The sequence below is a fragment of the Sminthopsis crassicaudata genome, chromosome 3 (assembly GCF_048593235.1).
Source record: "Sminthopsis crassicaudata isolate SCR6 chromosome 3, ASM4859323v1, whole genome shotgun sequence".
In the NCBI taxonomy this organism is placed as follows: Eukaryota; Metazoa; Chordata; class Mammalia; order Dasyuromorphia; family Dasyuridae; genus Sminthopsis; species Sminthopsis crassicaudata.
In genome coordinates, this window is record NC_133619.1 from 320,853,426 (window position 1) to 320,877,917 (window position 24,492).

General features: G+C 33.4%; 1 protein-coding gene across 41 annotated transcripts in view; it reads right to left on the reverse strand.

Annotated features, from left to right (window-relative positions):
- ZBTB20 (zinc finger and BTB domain containing 20) overlaps positions 1 to 24,492 on the reverse strand; it is a 1,031,727-nt gene that overhangs the window by 625,753 nt on the left and 381,482 nt on the right. For 6 of the 41 annotated variants that reach the window (XM_074301282.1, XM_074301263.1, XM_074301248.1 and 3 more), the window contains one exon: positions 955 to 998. The exons of the other annotated variants lie outside the window; for them this stretch is intronic. The gene's annotated coding sequence lies outside the window, so the exon portion shown is untranslated. The remainder of the gene's footprint in view (positions 1 to 954; positions 999 to 24,492) is intronic. 41 annotated transcript variants of the gene reach the window in all.

Sequence of the window (24,492 nt, forward strand, 5' to 3'; positions counted from 1 at the left end):
GGAAAACCATTTCCCTTTGATATAAACTGCATGCAGTAAAGAAGGAGGCAGACCCACACTGTAAATATGTATGGAATGGTTTCCTACCTCTGCATGTTTCGGAAAATCCCACTGAGTTAAGTAGGGTTCTACCAAGGCCACTTAACATATTAGCCTATTATGCTCCACACTTCTTTATTGTTCTCAAAAAGGTAATGAAATGTTCCAACATACTATTTATGCTGGAGTACTTTTAGGAAGCATTGTGGAAATGATGTTTCTTTTAAAACTCCTGAGGGGGTGTTTCACTCCCTAGAAGTAGAATGGAGACCATGTGGACCTGTATTCCTTGAGTGTTTAGTTCCCTGGCTAGAGAAGGAGATCCAAAAACAGGGAATTTTGAGTGATTTGGCATAAATGTTCCCATTATAAGATTATCAGAAAATAAAGGAAAATATGCTGTGCCATAATTTAACAATATTTGGATAAAAACAAGTTAAAGACCCATATTTTGAAATAAAATCTATCACTGTCACATATATAGTATATGGATTATCATGATATTTATATATACCTACACATATGTATGTATATATGTATATGTTTATGAGTTCTAAATTCCTGCACTATGCCTTAAGAAGCTCTTCTTGCTGTAAATAACTGATCCATCTCTACTTTTGAATTATTCAATCAAATAAACCCTGAATTTAATCTTGCCTCAGACAATTAGTAATAGTTGTGTGACCCCTGAGTTACTCTTAACTTCAATTTTCCTTGTCTGTAAAACAGGGATAATAACTGTCATGAGGATCAATGAGATAAAATATGAAAGTACTTTGCAAACTTTAAATTCCTACATAAATGCTATTAATGATGTCAATCTTACTTAACAGTAAATAGTAAATAAAATAATTAACATTAATATTATTATTTACATGGAGTAAGAGAGCAATACAATAATTCAAAGCAACTTACCTTAGATAAGAACAATTAATCTCAGAGAAGGAAGGAAGAATAATCTGTATGAATAGAATGAGAAGACACCAATCCTGATACCTTTGTAATTAAAAACTCACTTGTTTATTAAAAAGGGGGCTCAAGACAAAGACCCTTCAAATCTCAAAATACAAGAAGGTAAGATTTGACCTCTTACTATTAAATGGAATAGATGGTATAAAGATGTTAGCAAGAAAGAAAACAATATAACACATAGCCCTACCACAATAGAAAATAGAGAATCAAACAGAATAAAGACAAAGAAGAAATAAAGAAAAAAGACGATTTCAGAGAATTCTGAGGAACATGAAGTGAAACAGGATAAAAGAAAAAGAAGTAGGACAATCCAAGGACATAATGTAAAGAAAAACAACTTTAAAAGACTTAAGAACCATAATAAAAGCATTGACTAACTTTGTCTCTGAAGGACTTTATAAGGACAGAGAGGTGATGGATACAAAGTGTAGAAAAATGTTTTTTTTTTTTTAAACATGGATTTGTTTTGCTTAACCACAATTATGTGTTAAAAGGCTGTTTGTTTCCTTTCCCTTCTGGGTTTTAATTGAGAAGAGGAGGGAATGAGAATAGAGAAGCTAGTAATAATGTTGACCGAAAAAAAAAAAAGTTATTAAATTTTTTTTTAAATGTACAAAAAAAAAAAAAAACCCAAGAGTAAGTAGAGTAAGTTCAGAAGAAAGCATAGAAGACAAGATGGACAGTTTTGAAAATGTATGAGTTTTTTTTTTTTTTTTACAGCAGACATTAAAATTCATATAAAATCTCTGTGTTCTGATATATGTATGAAAATGAGATCTGGTGTGTGTGTGTGTGTGTGTGTGTGTGTGTGTGTGTGTGTGTGTGTGTGTGTGTGTGTTTAAAGTTCAAAATAAGGTCAACTCTACATCCTAAGTCTACATTGTGAGTTGATTTTATCATTCTGCCTTCCCCGGGACTAGTAATGAAAGACTAAATACTAAATTAACATGGTAATATTGAAGTTCAAAGCCAAAGATATAGAAGCAAAAATGAGGAAATGAAGTTTAACTGAAAAAAATATTTCAAATTATACATTTCTTCTCAACCAATGTTTGCTAGGCTTTATCAAGCGAGCTAATGCTTATATAAATACCACTTGGTAAAAAAAAAAAAAAAATTAAGTACAATTTTGTCTGTTAAGACAGTGCTTTAAAAATATTATTTATATAGACATCAATAAGTCATGTATATGAACTTAATTTGTTGATATTCAGAGTGCCTTACTTAAATATATAATCTGTATACATATATGCAAATTACAAATGTATTCACTATAAAACACATGAGGAATCAAATATTGAGGGTAAAATGGATAACAGGAAAATCAGTTTGAGCTATGAGCCGATTTTTTTCCAAAATGGTAAGCTTAATAGAAAGTAATGGATAAATTACCTCAAAGACACATAGGACTCAGAAGTTTTCAATAAAGGATTCATCATCAAGTTAAAAGTTGTATCTACCACTCCTGTTAGAGAAATATTACTCTATTTCTGTTTTACTTACGTTACATTATATATCCAATAAGTCTTTAGGAGAAATACCCACTTGTCACCTAATTCCATGTACTACAATGTGGCACTACATTTCATAATTCAGCATAATTCCTAACAAAACACACATTTTCTTTCTCTCAACCTTAAATAGAACTGCTGATATTTAGGTAACATGTTTAGGTTTGCAAAGCACTTTACATGGTAATTCAATTGATCCTTACAATAACTCTGTGAAGTAAGTGCTATTATAATCATCTTTTATAGAAGAGAAAACTGAGGTGGAAAGAGATTGAGTGGCTTACTCAAGGTCACAGATCTAATAAATGCTAAAAGTAAGATTCTAACTCAGTTTTTCTTGACTCCAAATCCGACACTATGGCATCCCCTACCTAAGTGACTTTAAAAGTTATCTGGTCATCCAGTACAATAAATGAAGGCACAGAAGTAAAGGAAATGTTTTAATGCATAAATTCAGGTGTGAAACACAATTTTTACTCATTCATAACAATCAGTAATTTTTTTCTATAGAGGTATAAAATCTTAGAATTACAGGTGTCAATATAATCCATCCTGGCTGTCCTCAATGGAGCTCTCTACAATACTTCAATAGGCAATCAGCCTTCATTTGAAAATTTCTAATGAGGAGAAACCCCCAATATTCTAAAGCAGTCCACTGGATTTTTGGATATTTATTATTAGGATTTTTTTCTCCTTTGCACTGTGATGAATATCTGCCTCTTTCTAATTTCTGCTAAGTACTTCAAAATTGGTTCTCTAGCGTCAAGATGAGTCCAACCCTTCATCTTATAAATATTTGTTTTCCAGTCATGTTTGACTCCATTTGAGGTTTTCTTGGCAAAGACAATGGAGTGGTTTGCCATTTCCTTTTCTAGTTCATTTTACAGAAGAGAAAACTGAGGCAAATAAAGTTAAGTAATTTGATCAGGTCTTAAAAATATACAGAAATGACTAATTGCCTCTCATAAAACTTCTCTGATCCAGGTACCCCATATTTCTGTCAACCAATCCTCATACAGAGTGATCAAAGATCATTCACCAGACTAATTACCAATAAAAATAATGCATGTTCCCTAATGATGAAAAAGATTGCTGACAGAAGAGACAAAGTAGGAGGAAAAAGGCAAAATTAAGAAAAAGAAATCTTGTATTACTCCTAGTTCTGCTATTAACCAATTACATAATCCTGGGCAAGTTACTTAGACTTTTTTCCCATATGTAAAATGAATCAGCTGGACTAAGGATCTCTAGGATACTTCCTCTCTAAAATTCTATGAGACAACTACTTATACTAGCAAAAAAGAATTTATTGTGTTTCCTAAACATGTGACTGATTGTCAAAGTGAATGCTATGGTACTCATTTGCACATTTAAGTTACATCCAAGAAAGAAGAGGTCAGGTATTTATTCAATAGTCTCCCAACAAAGACTGTATGCCAATAGTACAAAGCTGGTATAATAAATTGCTATTTTTAAGTACTTCTAATAAATAACTCTTATTGGCTTTTAGTTAAATAAATAAAAACATAGTGAAAACAAATCTGTTCCCCTCTAAAAACTTGGAACTGACTGATTTTCATTTTGGAATGACTTTTCAGAGTGGAAGGTCAGCTGCAAAGGCTAGTTCTATAACCTATTTCCACCTTTTTTTATGTGTTCCTCTCTATTGCTTAGTATGATGCTGATATAAGGTGATGCTTTCAGTGCCAAACTATATTGAAGATCAAGAATAGTAGATTGATATTGAAAAAAGAGACCAAAAGTTGTGAAGATGCCCATCATTTAGATCTTGTAATATTTAAGAGCTTTTACTTAAGCCCTTCTTCAGATAGATAGGTCTACGAAATTACAAACCATATCAAAAAGACTCCTTGACTCTTGAACCACAATCTTTTAGATATAAAAGTGATGTAGTGAATAGAGTCAGGAAGCCTTGAATTAAAATCCTGTCTCAGATAGTGGTGACTCATGGCAATTCATTTAAAATTTTATCTTGCTCATAAGTATAATAATAGCACAAACCTCCCAAAGTAGTTAAAAGCATAAGTAAAATAATATTTGTAAAGGACTGCAAACTTTAAAGTGCTATGAAATATCAGCTATTATAAATGCCAAGTTATTAATTTTGTAATATGTCATTTGAAGGCAGTAGAGGATAATGCAAAATCTGGTTTTGATATGTGGTGATGGTTGTGGAACGGAAGAGAGAGCACAATTTTATTAAAGCTCATTAAGGCAGGGCTTTTTGAAATTTTTCCACTTCAGACCCCTTTACATCCAAAAAATTTTTGTACAACCCCAGCTATATAGGTATATAACTTAGGCATACAAACCAAACATTTACTGATAATAAATCATAAAGATATGTATCTTAAAACAATTCTTTGTTATAGAAATAATTTTACCATTTATTAAAGATGAAAGCAAATTTGCCTACTAATGAAATGGATGTAGTTATTTATTTTTACATAAAGAATTAAATCCTGGTAGGATATTTGATATCTATCACTCTTGCCAATTTTTCTTCAACTACTACAATGAGTTATGCAACTCCATATGAGGTTGTTACCCATAGTTTAAGAAGCTTTGTAATAAGGTACTCATGAGTCCTAATTGTAGCCCCCTAGGGTTACTCTGAAAGTTTTCACTAGAGGGTGCCATTGGACTTCAAAAATTTATCAACTCCACCACCAGTGAAGCACTGATTGTTCAGAAAGACTTCACTTGGGTTCCAATGTTTCTGAAAGCCATTTCTGAGAATGAAAGAAAAGTGGGCTGAGAAGATCTTGACTTCAGCTTATTCATATAAGTTTTTCTCATTTCTAGTAAGGTCATAGCCACATAAACATATAATTTTTAGTTATTGTAAGGACCTTAGAAATAACTAGAGGTCTTCCTTGATTGAAGATGGAGGAACTTATTGAGATATTAATGCCAAAATAAAGGAATCTTATTTAGGGAATCCTTGGGTATTTTCAATTTTTCATGCTCATACATTAAGTCTTAAAGATTGACTCATGATTTATCTGCTTGAATTTCCCCCTCCTAACTACCTATCACTTAACCATGTCATAGTAATGGCAATGGGAGTATGCATCAATCTTCAGGGGGAAAAAAATATAGCATAATATTTTAAATTGTATTTTTGATTGCTTCGTTTCCTGGCCAAGTAACGTACACTGAACTGAAAAGAAGGCTGCCTCCAGAAGCCCCCCAAGAAACCTGCTCTCAGAGAACATTATATTTTTATAGAAGAATGCTACATTTGGCACCCGAATGTGGGATAGACATGATCCTGACTTCAGTTGAAAAGTTTCCTCAACGCAGAAATTAGGGTGAATACAACAAGGAAACTTTGTTAAAGGTCTAAAATAGTATTGCAGCTAAAATGGGACATGTTTAGAAAACAGCCTTCTTTTCCTCTTCAAGGAAAATGTGCAGAGAGCATTGTCAAACTTATGAAAAGGCAAGGTTTGATTATAATTTGGTAGCAGATCACTGAACTTTTAGAAACTGTACAGTACATATCTCCTTGGTTCTCTATGGAAAAAGAATTGGATATAGAAGAGTGGAAATTAGTAGGAGAGCACAATGTCAATTCTACAATGAAAATGGACCTGACTCAATTTCCAAAAATACACTTTATACATAAATTTAATACAACTGGATTTAGGAAATTATATAAGTTATAAGAAGAAAGAGCAGGAGGGGAAAGAACCAAATAAACTAGGTGAAAAGGATGAAGAATCAGATAAGAAGGAGTTAAGTATAATTCTGAGTGTGGCACTTCACAGCAGGAAGCATAAAGGCATTTCCCCTTCCCCTGAACTACCTACTCAATTAACCCTTCATGGGTGGAGGGAGAAGGAGGAGGGGAAGGGGCAGTAACACATTCAGCACCACCTATGAAGCAGCCTATGACAAGATTACAAAAGGCATTGGTTAAGGCAAAAAATGAAGGACAGGATATGTCTGATTTAAAAATAAATGCATATCCTGTGATTGAAGAGCTTGACTCTTCAGGTCAAAAAGGAGAAGATACACTCCTTTTGATTTGGAAAAAAATTAAGGATTTGAAAAAAAGGGTTGCATTCTTTATGGGGCTACATCACCTACTTGATAAGTCAGGGAGGTCATGATCACCTATGTTCTAAATCAAAAGAAAGCAGGAGATGTTATGATTCTAACAAGGTACTAAGACAGTGGAATCGATAGAGACAATAATTATCTAATTTAGCATGATTGATTTGATCCTACAAGGAGATGTTATGGGCCAGAACTTGAAACAAGGTACTAAGTGGAATTGAGGAGACAATGGTTAAATCTAATTTAGCATTAATTTAATCCTACAACAAACAATGGTTTCCTAGTGATGTAATGATTGGAGTATACTCAGTGTACAGCATATAAGCAAGAAGCTCTCAGGGCCAGACCACCAAGCCCACTCTCGGAGGAGGAGACAGATTCTTTCCATATTCCACCTTTGTGCTGGCCGGAGATTTGGAGGGAGCTAGAGGCTGAAGATGGCAGAGGCAAAGGATTAACAGCAGGAACCAAGGTCTCTAAGAAAGCTAACTGAAACCAAGGAAGGAGATAAGACTTAAAAGGAAACAGTAAAGGATTTGGACTTTAACTCCTGGCTGCATTTAGGGTGATTACACTGAACTGAAAAGAAGGCTGCCTCCAGAAGCCCGTCAAGAAACCTGCTCTCAGAGGACATTATATTTTAGAGAAGCACATTACACCTTACTATGTAATATATCCTTTTACTTTCATATAAGCTTGTCCAATACCTTGACAGCATGTATCATCTACTGGGTTTTTACCCCAATCATTATACTTCCTAGGTTTCTGAGTTTCTTTAAATTCCTCTATGCTATAGTAATAAAACTCCAAGGATTTATCATTTCCCTCCAATTTTCTTCTCTTGATTCCTGATAAGAATGTCCCAAATTCTTATATTCTGCAAGAAAACATATAACAAAGCCATATATGGTAATACGGGATGGGGCTTCTTCCATAATAGCACATAGCATATTTTCTATAACTAATAAAGCAACAAGGTATTTATAATATAATCCAACTAGATAAGGCTACTGCTTGGACTTCTTCCCACCCAACTTTCATTTGCCTGATTTTGTCCTTGACATAAAATTTAATTGAAGTAGGGCAGCTAGGTGGCACAGTAGATAAAACACCAGCCCCAAAGTCAGCAGTACCTGATTCAAATATAGCCTCAGACACATAATACTTTCTAGGTATGTGACTCAGAGCAAAATGATTTAACCCTAATCGCCTCAGGAAAAAAAAAAAAACTTTTAGATTTCAGATCTTCATATTCTATCCCTTCATTCCTCAATTATTAATTCTTCTTTCATAAGAATTCCATTCAAGCACTTTCTGGCCAATTAATATATAAACTAGCATTTAGAATGGTAGGATCATAATCTCAGAGGATCAAGTCTAACTACTTTCAATACAGTTAAGTGAATTGTCCGGGATGGCATAGCTAGGAAGCAATTTCCTGAGGAAGGATGTGAATTCAAGTGATCTTCCTGACTTAAGTTTTTTCTATTTCCTATGCTATAACTCTTTGCCTCCTATCTCCCCAGTGGACCCTAAAAATACCTCAACTAATATGAGGCTCTGGAGTCCAGGACAGTATATATTTGTTACAGCATTCCCATCTCTCTCAGTAAGGTCTTTCTATTGGATTCTTCATTCTCATCTGTTATTTGCCCCCAGAAGACAGAAATATTTTCAAGGTGGACTAACTTTCTGAAAAGCTGTAGCACCTTTTAAATTACAGGATGGTATAGACAATGCAACAGGGATATTCCTAGAAAGTCTCAACCAGATGAGAATTAAATACAGAGGAATATAAAAAATATAATCAATATAAAAATATGAAGATGACATGGATTTGATTAATTTTTTAATATTTATCTTTGGGGATTAAATATCAGGAGTCTGGTATGCAACTTTTATTCTAATTTTGGAGTCAAAGTATTATTCAGGCAGGATGAAATTATAATGAAAATCAAAAATAAAATATCATTGATTTAAATTACTTCAAATAAAACATAACTATAAGAAATAGTGGTTTAATGGGAACAAAACATTGTATTATTTGTTGGAAAACCTGGGTTTTAGTCAGTTAAATTACTCACTTATTCTGACTTGGCCTTAGTTCCCTCATATGTAAAGTGATGGGGGTGATAGGCCTGGCAATCTCACCATTCCCTTGTAATGATAAGATTTTATGGTTCTGCTCTGGGATTCTATGATACTATCCCCCAGGGGATGCCATGCTTAAGTTTCTAGTATTAATTATATTTGAAGACTATTATTAAAATACTACACTTACCTGAACATTTATATTAAGCTAGTGAGATTTCTAACAGCTTAGCAGCATTATTTTCACAAAGGAGAATAAGCCTCTTCTTAGATTCAGGAGTCAGGCCTCTCCTTTGAAATGAAAGATGTTATAACTACAGCGAAAGGCAAGGATCAATTGCTTAATAATGCATTTTAAGACGAGAACTCAAAGGGCCACTGTGCAAAGTTCTGCTAGCCCTGTAGCCTCCTGAACCAATGCATGCCAGCCAATAGTGTAGCTCATTCTCAGTCTCCACTGGGCAGGGCTTCTCTTTGAACAAATCATACTTAGTACCTCTAGTGTCTTTCATAATAGCTAATGCTTAAAAAGCACTTTCGGGTTTGCAAAACTACTTCACAAGTATTATCTCATTTTATCTTCACAGAAACTGTAGAAGATAGGGGCTATTATCCCATTTTACAGAGGAGAGAAATTGAAACAGACAGAGGTTAAGTAATTTTCCCCGAGTCATACAGCTAGCAAGAATCTTAGCTAGGATTCAAACATCGGTCTTCTTGACTCCAAGTCCACTGCTCTCTCCACTGCGATCTCCAGCTCCCTTTTAAAGATAGAAATATAATGATCAACCCTATTTAATAATAATAATAATAATAATAATACTTACTAGCATTGACATAGCAAATCCTATGTGCCACTGCACACAGTACTTAACAAATGCTTTTCATTTGATCCTCCCAAGGGCAGGAGGAGGTAAGTACTATTTGTTATTATTATTCAGCAGTTTCTGTCATGTCTGACAGATTTTCCATGACCTTATTGAGTATTTCTTACAAAGATACTACAGTGGTTTGCCATTTCCCTCTCCAGTTCATTTTACATTTGAAGAAATTGAGGCAAATGGTAAAGTGACTTGCTTGTGTCACTGAGCTCTCTCTTAGAAACTCTAGTCTCCCTGTGTTCTACCCACTGTGCCACCCAGCTTTTTCTTCCTCCAAATAACAAGAATCCAGAAACCAATCCTTCAATATCAAGTTATTTTCCTCCAGCTGAAATGTGTTGCAAAGTACTGTGTTCCATATTTTGTGAGATCTCAGTAGGTCAGTGTTCAGCATATACCTAACTCACACACAACTGTTGACCTAATAATGTGAAAAACCACAGACTTGGGAAAGGTCTCAGAAATACATTAATTGGATTCTTTCATGTAGCAGATTAAAAACTGAGGCAAAAAAAAAAAAAAAAAAAAAAAGGTTCAGGATTTGCCCAACATCACATAGCATTAGGGGCATGGATCTATTAGAACACGAGTATTTTGATATCTGTGCCCTTTCTTTTGGGGGCAACAGGGTAGTACATTGATAGGATGCTTGGCCTGGAGTCTGGAAGACTGAAATTCAAATCTACCCCAGACACTTACTAACTGTGCGATCCTGGACAAATCACTTAACCATATTGATCTGTTTTCTCAGCTATGACATGAACTGGAGAAGGAAGTATCTTTGCCTTACCCCAAATGGGAACATGGAAAGTCAAACATGATGGAAAAAACTGAAAAACAACAACAATACACAACTTCTCTGGATTATAAAACAATATTTAAAATTAAGCAAAGGAAAAAAGTATCCCAAATTAAATGATGAAATAATCTTTTCTTAATTTAATAACTGAACAGAGCCATAGGTTCTAATTAAAGAATTATTCTCTTCCAAAGATCCACTAAACTTCTAATTTATTTATTTATTTTTTAATTATTATTACTTTTTTTTTTTTTTTTTTTTTTTTTTTTTGTTGAGGCAATTGGGGTTAAGTGACTTGCCCTGGGTCTCACAGCCAGGAAGTGTTTAGTGTCTGAGACCAGATTTGAACTTAGGTCATCCTGACTTCAGGGCCGGTACTCTATCCACTACACCAACAAGTTGCCCCAAACTTCTCATTTTTTATTGAAAAAATTGTTTACATCAAAAAACAATATTTAAATTTCACTTCTGTATACACAGAGAAAGTAGAAATGGTTTACATATGCAGCTAAATTTCCTAACTTATTTATTGAATTTGAGAAATGCATGAACTTTTTTCTCTCTTCAGTTACATTCCCACCTGCTTTGGGATTAGAAATATATCCTTTTTTCTGTCGAATAATCTATTTTTGGACTGTCTGACTTATAGCATCTGCCTGGTCAGGTGGAAAGTTCCCAAAGATTGTTTTGAAGACTTATAAAATTTAGTAATATATGACCTTTAAACTATTCTGTCTAAAATGATTGTTTGACTTATTCTATTTATAGCTACTTGATCATAGAGACTGGGTGCTAGGGAAATCATAGGAAAAAATAATTTTAATAAAGAGATAAAAGAAATATTAGATTTTCAATACATTTAAAACTCTTTTGTCTTTCTTGTCAACCATTTTCTTGATGGATATACCTTATTTAGTCTTTATATATTCAGACACTAAAACAGCATGCTATTATACTACAGGGAAAAAAGGCTGAGTCCTGTTTGTATATATATAGTAAACACAATAGTCATCATTGAAATTAAAATGCTAAAGCTTTCATGAAACTGTCACTGTAAGAATAGGCTCACCTGAAATTTGAAAAAAAAAAAAAAAAGATTGAGTAGATGGTATAGAGAAGTGTCCTTAAAATTAAAGTATCCGTCTTTCTAAGATATCTCATCATGTATGAGTCAGCTATTCAAAAAAAGCAGAAAGCAAAGGGGAACATCTATCTTAGTAAAATGTTTGATAGTTAACACCTATAGGAATTTTAACCTCATACTCATACTGAAGTACTTTAAGCCCTAGAAAGTGAAAAGGCATTAATAACTATTTCTGCCAAACTGATTTTCCTACAATTTTTCATCTTTCCTTAGGTGTGGAACACATTTGTATCTTCTTACTTAAAACCCATGGAGACAGGGCCTTAGAACAGAAACAAATGGAAACCCTTCATTATAATAATATGACACCGAGGATATATAAAAATTTGCCCTATTTTAATTTACAGTATGTGAATAAGATTAGAATTCAACTATTATCACAAATTATAAACTTTTACTGGTCACTAAGTCTCAGTTTTAAATTTGCATTCCCACTGTCACTGAGTTTTAAAATTAAACAATTGTACATAAAAAAGCTACATTATATTATGACAATTTGTTTCCACTTCTTTTGCGCTCAAATCTGCTTATTTCTACCTTTCCCTGTCTTTCTTTTCTTCTTTTCCTTGTCTCCTTTTTGTGCCTTAATCTCAGCAATAGCTCACTCTAGCCCTAAGAAACTATGCCACAAACTACCTGGATGCTGGGCATCCACATATATGGGATTAAATCCAGATCCATTCATGTCCGAGGTCCCACTCTTCATTTAAAACCAACATCCAATTTACTCAACTATCAAGCCATTACTCCGCTATTCAGCAAGCCTAGATACCGTTATTTACAATTATGAGCTATGAGTGACAAGTCTGATTGATTTCTCCAAAAAAAATTATTCCTATTATTATTTTCACCTTATTTTTATACCACTCTTTAAACCACAATGAAAAAAATTATTATAGTCATTCTTTTTTTGGGGGGGAGGCTGATGATTTTTTTTATAATTTTTAAAATTAATTTTATAATCATAACATTTTTACAGTACATATGCATAGGTAATTTTTTACATTATCCCTTGTACTCCCTTCTGTTCTGAAATATTCCCCTTCTTCCCTCCACCCCCTCCCCTAGATGGCAGGCATTCCTATACATATTAAATATGTTATACTATATCCTAAGTACAATATATATGTGCAGAACCGAATTTTGTTGTTGCTGTTGCAAAGGAAGAATTGGATTCCGAAGGTAAAAATAATCTGAGGAGAAAAATAAAAAATGCTCACAGTTTACACTCATTTCCCAGTGTTCCTTTTCTGGGTGTAGCTGATTCTGTCCATCACTGAGCAATTGGAATTGGATTAGCTCTTCTCTATGTTGAAGATATCCACTTCCATCAGAATACATCCTCATACAGTATCATTGTTGAAGTGTATAATGATCTCCTAGTTCTGCTTGTTTCACTCAGCATCAGTTGATATAAGTCTCTCCAAGCCTCTCTGTATTCATCCCGTTGGTCATTTCTTACAGACCAATATTCCATAGCATTCATATACCATAATTTACCCAACCATTCTCCAATTGATGGGCATCCATTCATTTTCCAGTTTCTAGCCACTACGAAAAGAGCTGCCACAGTTTGGCACATACAGATCCCTATTCTTTCTTTAGTATTTCCTTGGGATATAAGCCCAGTAGTAGTACTGCTGGATCAAAAGGTATGCACAGTTTGATTACTTTTGGGGCATATTTCCAGATTGCTCTCCAGAATGGTTGGATTCTTTCACAACTCCACCAACAATGAATCAGTGTCCCAGTTTTCCCACATCCCCTCCAACATTCATCATTATTTGTTCCTGTCATCTTAGCCAATCTGACAGGTGTGTAGTGGTATCTCAGAGTTGTCTTAATTTGCATTTCTCTGATCAGTAGTGATTTGGAACACTCTTTCATATGAGTGGAAATAATTTCAATTTCATGATCTGAAAATTGTCTGTTCATATCCTTTGACCATTTATCAATTGGAGAATGGCTTGATTTCTTTTAAATTAGAGTCAATTCTCTGTATATTTTGGGAAGAGGCCTTTATCAGAGCCTTTAACTGTAAAAATGTTTTCCTAATTTGTTACTTCCCTTCTAATCTTGTTTGCATTAGTTTTGTTTGTACAAAAGCTTTTTAATTTGATGTAATCAAATTTTTCTATTTTGTTATCAATAATGATCTCTAGTTCTCCTTTGGTCACAAATTCCTTCTTCCTCCACAAGTCTGAGAGGTAAACTATCCTATGTTCCTCTAATTGTTTTATGAACTCATACTTTATGCCTAAATCATGGACCCATTTTGATCTTATCTTAGTATGTGGTGTTAGATGTGGGTCCATGCCTAGTTTCTGCCATACTAATTTCCAGTTTTCCCAGCAGTTTTTGTCAAATAATGAATTTTTATCCCAAAAGTTGGGATCTCTGGGTTTGTCAAACACTAGATTGCTATTTTTATTCACTATCTTGCCCTGTGAACCTAACCTATTCCACTCATCAACTAGTCTATTTCTTAGCCAATACCAAATGGTTTTCATGACTGTTGCTTTATAATACAGTTCTACATCAGGTACAGCTAGGCCACCTTGATTTGATTTCTTTTTTCATTACTTCCCTTGAAATTCTCGACCTTTTGTTCTTCCATATGAATTCTGTTGTTATTTTTTCTAGGTCATTAAAATAGTTTCTTGGGAGTGTGATTGGTATAGTACTAAATAAATAGATTAGGGAGTATTGTCATTTTGATTATATTCTCTCGGCCTCCAAGAGCACTTAATGGCTTTCCAATTATTTAAATCTGACTTTATTTTTGTGGCAAGTGTTTTGTAATTTTGCTCATATAATTCTTGACTTTCCTTTGGTAGATATAGTCCCAAATATTTTATACTATCGACAGTTATTTTGAATGTAATTTCTCTTTGTATCTCTTGCTGTTGGATTGTGTTGGTAATGTATAAAAATGCTGAGTATTTATGTGCATTTATTTTGTATCCTGCAACTTTGCTAAAGTTCTGAATTATTTCTAATAGCTTTTTAGCAGAGTCTTTGGGGTTCTTTAAGTATACCATCATATCATCTGTAGTCATTCCTTAATACACTCTTCCACTTGGAAAGTGAAGTCTTCTTTGGAAAGAGTTAGCAACAATTCCCAGTTTCCCTCTAAGTAGAATAGTTGCTATTTGCTTAAAGAAAGTATTAAGACTAATGGAGATGAAAGGTTCCTCAGAACAATACTTAAAATTGGATACCTGACTGTCCCCATTCTGCAGATGGTCAGAGGGTTTTTGTAAAGCTAATTTCCCTATGGTGCTAGTTTATCCCAGTCTACAGAGTTCTTCCCCAATTGTAAATGTTATATCACTGACCATGATGTTTGAATGTATCTTCCTAATTCTTAACTTAAAGGTCTCCCAGTAACAGCTTTTATGGATTTAGAGGGGTTTTTTGGTCATAAAGTACTCTATTTATTTCCCAGAAGCTGATGTCAAAAAAGTTGTTGTTGTGTTTGTTTGTTTTTTTTTAATATTCTTTTTAAATAAATAAAATCTGTTTTCATATTGTGCAAAATTATTTTTGCCTGCTGTGAGTTTGTGGCATTATGAAGTGATCATTTCTTCCCATGAATTATTTAAAATGAGGATATCAAAATCTGACAGAACAATACAATACTGTATACAATACAATTTAATTTTATAATGTACCAGTTCATACAAGTATCTCACAATGCACAGCAGTTGTGATGCATGGACTTAGAATTAGTAAATCCAGTCTATGACCCCTTGGTTTCATATATGATTTATGCAGAGGATTTCTTCTCAATTAATGGAGCACAGATGCCTGAAGAAGTTTTTACTAATTATTCGTGAAGGGGACTGATATGGAACTGTTCTGAATGGCATTTAGCTCTCTTTATTTATTCTTTGTTTAAGGCACTAAGTTGGATAGCTTTCCATTCTCTTTTTATGAAATACCATTGGTACTGTTAGCATTTTCTCTAGAGTCTTCAGATTATTCTGTCTTATTGGACTGATGTAATGATGTAACTGTAATTACTCTTACTACTTATTCTCATTGTAGTTTTTAGGAAAGTGGGGGGAGGAATTTAATGAACCACTCAAGCTCTTCACAGCACAGTAAGAAACCATATCAAAGCAGCTACAAACTTTTAAGGTGAAAGAGTTTAAATGAATGAATGAATCACTAAAGAAAAGAGTTTTTAGAAACTGAAGCTGTAAAAAATAAAGCTGAATCAAGTGGAGAGTAAACATTTTTCTTATATTCTAATATATTTACATGATGATAAAATTCTATTTATAAAGTATATTTATTATGCTCCCTCCTCCCCCCTCCCCACACTCCAAATACTCCATTAGGTGAGTAATTAATGTACTAGAGTTCTTTTGGGAAATAAATAAGTATGTAGACCAATGGATGTTACTGATATAGATGTTCAAAAAGCCTTTGATAACATTCTCCCCCAAAAGCTATTTTTAAAAATAGATAAATTAGGGATTAAGTAATAGGAAAAAAAGTGGGACAGAAGTAAAACAGAGGAGTCTGGAGGGATGGGAAATAAGAGATAAACATAAATATAATAATAAAGATCAGGAATAAAATTTATTAGATAAAAAAATAGCACAGGTAGTAATCATTGATCTCAGAAAAAGTTAAAGATAAAACAGATTTAATCAAAAGAAAAAAAACTATAGTCATCCATATTAATCACTATTGTTTTATAAGATTTAAGTACTGCTGTAGTACAGGAAATAAAGGGTTGGTGGATTTAGAAAAATATGGAGATCTGGACATATGAAGAAAGATATCACTCAACTTCAGAGAAAAATGAAGGAAAAATAGCCATATGAGAATCTTATATAGATGTATAGGAATGTATATTTACACACACACACATACACACACACACATGATTATTGACATCTATGCACATGCATATATATGCATGTATATGTACATATAGATATATAATGCATACATATATTCTTATACATGTGTATATGCATGTAAATATATCTGCATTTAATTGTAGCTTTCTTGGGGGAGAGGTAGGAATAATGAAGGAGGGAAAAAGAGTCAAGTAAAAAACACATAGGAAAGAACAAAAGTAAACCTAAAAGGAAGCAAAGAAAAGATGCACAATATGCAGTATTTATTATATAGGCTTTCTTGAAATGGAAATTTATTATTTTGTATTTTGAATCTTCTTATATTCTGCTGCGCACGTGCCATTTTTCTTTTTCAATTGTATATTTGAGTTTTAAATAAATTAAGTAATTAAAAAAAATAAATCCCATAGGACAAAATAAGTCCTATAGGACAGGGGGATTTTTTTTTTTCAAAGTGGATAGAGAGCTGACAAAGTCAGGAAACAAAGGGTATGGATTAATAGGTATTTCTCTAACTGTGAAACAGAAACCATGGTACTCTGAGGATAGCTGCTAGAATTAATGTAACAGAAATACAAGAAATGTGCTGTAATAAACATCTATTAAGTGCCTACAATATGACAGGCATCTTGCTTAAGTCTGGTAATATAAATAAGAAAAACAATTATCTGCCCTCAAGGAGCTTATAATCTAGTTGGAAGGGATGTTAATTAACTCAGCAATTCTATAAAGATATATATATATATATATATATATATATATATATATATATATATATATACCTCATTAATAACAATTGCTAACAATAATAATAATTGATATTAATTAAATATTGTTATTAATAATAAATTAAATTAAATATTGATATTAATAATAATTGGCATTTACACAGAATTCAAGGATTTATAAAGGACTCTACCTACACTGCCTCAGGAATAGAGGATATGCAATGAAATTTCCAAGGCCATAAGTACCATTAACCTTTTCTAAGTAGTGAAATTTGAAGCAAAAAGGAATAAACTTCAGGAAGATCTCTTGATGTCATATGAACAAACAATAAAGGGGCAGACAATCTCTAAAGTGGATGAATATTTAGAGAAAATTTCTAAAATCTACCATGCCCTTAGGCTATCAGTAACATACAATATTAGGATTTAGAAATGAGAAGGGACCTTCCAGGCCATTCAATCCAATGTCCTTATTTTACGTTTCTCTTAAGTGAACTCCAAAGGTCCCACAACTAGAGTAAGTAATAGCACTAGCATCAGAAGGCAGATATTCTGAATTCAAATACAATTATTTTATGTGATTATAAATAATAATGAAAAAGATATGTTTATTATTTATTTTATCCTACTGGATTTCAAACTACTCTATTAGAAGAAATTATATCTAATCAATCTAGATCATATAACATATTTAAAAATCTGATTCTAAGAGTCACTGTATACCTATAGTTACTAAAAACATTCCCTAAAAGTTTCCTATTCTTATTAAAAAATCATGAAGTTCTGAATGCATAATCTTGTATGATAATTTAGCTGTCCCAGCTGACAAAAGTTATAATATACACAAGGTCTAGAAAAAAGGAACTATAATCCTATGTAGTCAATAAAGCAATTTATATGTGATTAACTAAACTAAAAACAGAGAGGACAAGATCCTTTCATTTGGTCACATAGAGTATGTTGACAGTATGAATTTAAACTTGCTTTACAAATCTTAAGAATACAAAAATTACGTAGCATCTTTCAACTTGAAACAAGTAAATTTAGGAATCCCTCTCTTCCTTTCTTCCTCCTCAAAAGTTATTGCTATATCATCATCAAAAGTTAGAATTTATTCACAGAGCTGGTAGAGGCTAGAAATACAAACGGGGGTGGGTGGGAAATATTGCAAAAGGAATTAGAGATTGTCATGGATAATAAATATAGGAAATAGGTGACACTACATGATGACATGGGTGATGGGGGGATGATAGATTTAATTTGAAATGAACTGACACGAGATAGACAGCTCTGACCAGATTATTCAATTTAAAGCATCATTTATTAGCCGGCCAGTGACTGACCCCACTAGACAGGCTAGTAGAGATCAGCCCTGAGCCTTTAGTGAGGTACACTTTTAAACCATTTGCCACATCCTGGTACAGCCTTGCGGTTACAAATTTTGGGAATCACTGACACAATTTCTCGTTTACAATGGGGAAGTGTCTGAAAAAGAGTGAGGACACAATGGAACTTGCTGGCATGTTTTGCAATGTTGTCCTAACTTTGTTAGACACACACTTCTCAGAAAATCTAGGGTCTCATGAACCAGGGGATGGGGCCCAGTCTGAACATAACATTTCCCTTAATTTAGTTTAAGCAACATTTTCCTATAAGCCTGAGGCCCCTTGATCCAGGGATAAGGGGGCCAGCCTTTGTCCATTTCAAATTCACTGCAATCAATAAATGAAAAAAGTACTTACTAAGTCCTCACTACATGCCAGACACTGTGTTAAGCTGGAGATTCAAATATAATAAGGAATATAGTCATTTCTTTCAGTAAGTTTATATAATAAAGGACGACAAAATACATAGAAAATTGTGACTAGGTAAGGATTGGGAGAGTGGTTTCTGTTCTCAAAATTAAATTTGGAAAGTAGAAGAGATGAGGGCAGAGAAAGAGTATTTGGGTAAACAGCCAGAGGGCAATTGTGGTGGGTCAGCTTTGGTATAGTTATGGAGAAACAAAGGAACTTTTTTTAGGCACCTGCCAAGTATACTGCATTGCACTAACTCCTGGACATATTATGATGAAAAATCACACAGTCCTTGCCTTCAAAGAGTCTAAAAAGGGAGATCAGGTATGTACATAGATGACTTTAATATAGTGTGTCATAGGGGAAAAAAAAAACTATTTAGAGAAATTGAGCAAGAAAAATATAGACGGATCAGTAATATTTTCAGTTCCTCTGTTAGGCATTTAAAGCCTTTCTCAAACTGGTCCCTCCTTACTTTTTCAACATTATTATTTTTCATATATGTTATACTCAAATCAAACTGGTCTTCTTATGTTTTGTATATGTGGTAACCCATTTTCATGGTGCAGAAGATAGAATTTTGAATCTGAACTTAGGAAGACCCAAGTTCAAATCCAGCCTCACATGCTTCCAAGTTATGTTACTCTGGACAAGTCATTTAACTATCTGTCTCAGTTACCTCAATTGTAAAATGGAGATAATTATGGCAACTACCTCCAAGGGTTTGTTGTGAGGATCAACTGAGGTAATATTTATAAAGTACTTAGTACATTCCCTGCCACATAATAGGCATTATATAAATATATGCTTATTCCCTTCACTCATACTTCATAGCTTCCTTTAAGGCTCAAATTTATGCAGTCTTTTCCTAATTCCTTCTTCATTCTTCCCTCCAAATCTATATCTATTGTGTATATACCTTAATAAGAGAATTGGAATTATTTCTAGTACTACTCATCACTCTACCTTGCTCAGCTAAAGGAGTCAAAAGACATATTCCATCACACACACACACACACACACACACACACACATACACACATGTATATACATACAAATATCATTTGCATTGTTTACACAAGCTAAATTATAAGCTTCTCAAGTTCAAGAACTATTCATAACACCAAGCATACAGTATGTGCTAAATGCGTGTTGACTGATGGAATAATTAGTATGAATCCAAGAAGATTTCACCAAAGAATTTCCTTTTGCATTGTATGATTAAAGGGAGAATTAAAGAATTGCCAAGTTGGTAGAAAGCATAGAGTTTTCCTTAAAATGGCAAGTAGCATCTTTCTAAAAAACAACAGGAAGCCCCATGTATAATGGAGAATGGGGATTCCTAATAAGATGAGGGATGAGACAAGGTTGTCCACTATCAGCACTACTATTCAATAATGTATTAGAAATAGTTTTTAGACCCACACATGCAAAAATGTTTGTAGCAGCTCTTTTTGTAATGACAAGGACCCAGAAAGTGAGTGGAGTTGGGGAATGGTTGAATAAGTTATGGTATATTATAATGGAATATTATTGTTCTATATAAAATGATGAGCAGACTGGTTTCAGAAAAGCCTAGAAAGACTTACATGAGCCAATACTAAGTGAGATGACTAAAACCAAGAGGACATTGTACATAGCAATAACAAAATTATGTAATAGATGTGGGTCTTTTCAACAATGAGATGATTCAGGCCAATTCTAATAGACTTGTGATGGGAGAGAGCCATCTGCATTCAGAAAGAGGACTATGGAGACTGAATGTGGATCATGACATAGTATTTTCACCTTTGTTGTTTGCTTGCTGTTTCTTTTATTTTTTATTTTTTCACCTTTTGGATCTGATTTTTTTTGTGCAGAACAATAAATATGGAGATATGTTTTAGAAGAATTGCACATGTTTAACCTATATTGGATTACCTGCTCTCTGGGGAAGGGGATGAGGGAAAAGGAAGGAGAAAAATTTGGAACACAGGGTTTTGTAAAGGTGAATCTTGAAAATTATCTTTGCATGTATTTTGAAAAATAAAGTTATTATAATTAAATAAATAAATATAAAATAATTTGATAACTGTTAAAAAAAAATAGAATCTCCAAGTTGGAAGAAGTCTCAGAATTTAGGTTGAAGCAGGGATACTGGACAAACTGGAACCTGTCCAGAAACAAAGAAAACAACAATGGAACGTTTAGGATTTCTGACACACTTTTCTTTTCTTTAACTCCTAATTTTATGATATTTTTCACTGGCATAAAAGAGGAACCAATCTTACAACTAAGGAACCTTGATATGGAAAAGTATGAATTTTGAACTGATAAATCATTCTATGGGCTCTACAGCTATGTTCAATTCTTGGTCTCACTGCACATTCTTCATTAAGTTAAAAAGAATACTTATCTTGGTCTTCAGGCCCATTCCTATACAGAGTATATGTACTTAGATGATAAAGCACAATGGAAATGCCTTTCAGAGGCTACGTCTCTTTAGTATCAGGCATTCTATGGCTGACATCTTGTTTTCCTCCTATCTGAAAACCACTCCTCAATTTTAAATCCAGATAAAGAAAGGAAGAATAAATAACTATAGATAGAGATTGAAAGTGAGAGAATAGTTCAACTTTTACTCAATATATTTCCTAGTATTCCAAGAGCAAGGCAGAAACAATTTCTCCATTCCACTTCACTTCCATCTCCACACCATGCTGTTATATTTTCCTACCAAAACATTGTATTTTCCAATTCTGTTGTCTTCCTCCAATTAGGACATAAGCTCCTTGAATAGATTTTTTTTCTCTTTATATGCTAAGAGATTAACACAGTGGCATTTGAGAAACACTTAAGTACTTTATCTGTCTATCTATGGAAAGAAAAAAGGATCAGGATAGCAAAAAATCTTTCACAGCACAGCTTTATAAACACTTGCCATTGCAACTAACAACAAAGTTGTCTGTATCACCAATGGCAAGTATGCTATAGTGCAGAGATATTTCTTATTTATGGAATGATTCTACCATCCTAAATGAAAGATTTATTTTTATGTCTATTTCTACTATATCAAAAAGAGTTTCCTCAAACAAAGATTTTTCAATATGACTATATCCAGTTATCTTCCTAGTCTCTCTAGTGTTTAAGAATTATTTTGGTTCTCCATGGACAATCAATAGCAGGAAATAAAATTGAGGCCCACTATGATTATTCCTGGAAAATCTTCCTCAAACACACACAAATTAAGGAGAAAATTTGTGTTGAAAAGAGCATGGTAGTAGCTAAAGTCTTCAGGTTTAAGGAAACTGGCCACAGTAACACAATCAGGGAGAACAAAGTTGTCAAAATTATACCAATCATGAAAATTGTCAAGCATCTCTGACATTAGGGCTGACAAGCAAATAAAGATGTTTAGAAAGAATAATATTTTAACAAAATTTCCCTAGAAAAAGATATAGAAATCACACAGTTCTGATATTTTTATATTCTGGAATCTCTCCTTAATATGAAATGAATGTGATTGTAGCCAGGGCTAGTCCATGCAGGAAAATTCACCCTTGTATACTTTTCTGAGGAGCATGGAAGAAATGTTACAAATAGTGGTAAAATATAAAGTGAGGGAAATTAATAAATTAACTATGATACTTTGATTTTGAATCAAACATTAACAATAAAAAAGTATCTTGAAAATATCAAAGCCTTCTTAAGAAAAATAAATTAATTGTATACCCTCTTCAGTGTTATCAGTTCACCTCTAGTGATTTTAAGTTTAAAAAACAAAGATGCAAATTAAAGGACATTTTGTTAACAGATTTTTCAATATACTAAATTTGTTAAGATGTTCTCATATTAAAAAAAAAAAACCTATTTGGCCCTCAAACCAAAATTCATAAATATTTCAAACAAAACAGGTTCTCCATTCCAGGGACATACCTTCCCCCCCCCCAAATTTCAACCTTAAATTATATAATATTCTACTGGATAGCAAAAATCTCCCCAAAAGATTCACATAAATCTTGAAAATCAAAACTGCTGAATGCTGTAAAACACTAATTGCACCAATTAGAAATAAGCCTCAGGAAGGTTTCAACCATCAGAGTCCCCAAAACCATTATCTGCAACTATAATTCATTATTTTTCTTTTATAATTAATTTTTCTAAGTAGGTCAGTACTATTCATTTTAGTTTAGTGCTATTTCAGCCATATCATTTCCCCCACAACTAAAGTCAACTGTAACTATATACATGTTTTCTATTAAACATATCAAATGTCAAATGTATATATATATATATATATATATATATATAAAATAACAAAAGCATACAATATTTTTCCACAACTATAAAAATAGATATGCAGTTTTGATATATACACTGCGGCAAATGAGGACACTAAATAGTGTCAAATTATGTGAGTAAAGTTGATGATGCTATATGCTGAGAGTTTTTAGATGTGAAGGTAAGGAAAGAGAATAATAGGGGAGATCAGGGTTGAAATATAACTATCCAGAAAGCATTATCATTTATTCTAGTAATATAAACCCACATATCCAAGTTTTCTACTCATAACAATAAGATTCCTTTGATAAGGAACAACAATCCTGGTTTTAATTTCTGACTTCTGCTATTTACTAGGTGTATTCTGTTAGTAGGAATTCTTTCAGTGTTCTCTATAAATATATATTTGCAGATATCAGTTTTATGATTCGAGACAGCTTGGTGGTACAGGAAACCACCTGCTAGACTGTTAGAGCAAGGGCAGATCTCAAGGGCAGAGTATAAGAGGCACTCGGAGGCTTATTCTGCCTGAGCCTGATAAAAGAGCATTTGAAGGAATTGAGTAAACCTCCTTAACGAGGAAAAGCCTCCTTACTCTTGTTGATCATGCTCAAACTCATGCACTCTCAGTCATGTGACCTGGGGACTATAAAAAGGGGGTTGCAGAAGTCGGGGAGAGGGAACTCCGAGGGAAACTCTGGGGGGAACTCCAGAAGGGAAGGAAGAACTCTGGAGGGAAAGCTAGAGGGAATGTTAGGGAACACTACGTAAAGAGAATAAAGACCTGTTGCTGCATACTTGAGTGACTCAGGTATTCTGTGGGGGAACCTCTGAAGAGGTAGCTCTCTGATTGACATAATCAGAGCCTAAGATGTCTGAAGACCTGGGGAAGGTAAGCAACCCGGTGAGGTGAGCAGCTGAGAGCTAACGCTAGACTTAGAATTAGGAAGATCTAGGTGTGAATTGTGCTTCAGAAACTTAATAGCTGTGGGAAGCTAGGTGAGTCATTTAAGCTCAATAATTGTCTCAGTTTCTTCTTCTTTAAAACAGGAATAATACTAGTACCTATTCCCTAGCATTGTTGGAAGGTCCAAATAAGTTTGTTTATTTGTGTGTGTATGTGTATATAAATGTATGTATGTATAAAGTGCATGATAAACATTAAAGTATAATATAAATGCTAACTTATTTTGTTTTATATTCATTGTGGTATTTGCCTTTTGTGTATACTTGAGTGTTTTACTTTTAGGAAAATCACTTTAGCTATTCCACCCTCAGTTTCTTTATCTGTGAACTGAAGAAATTGGA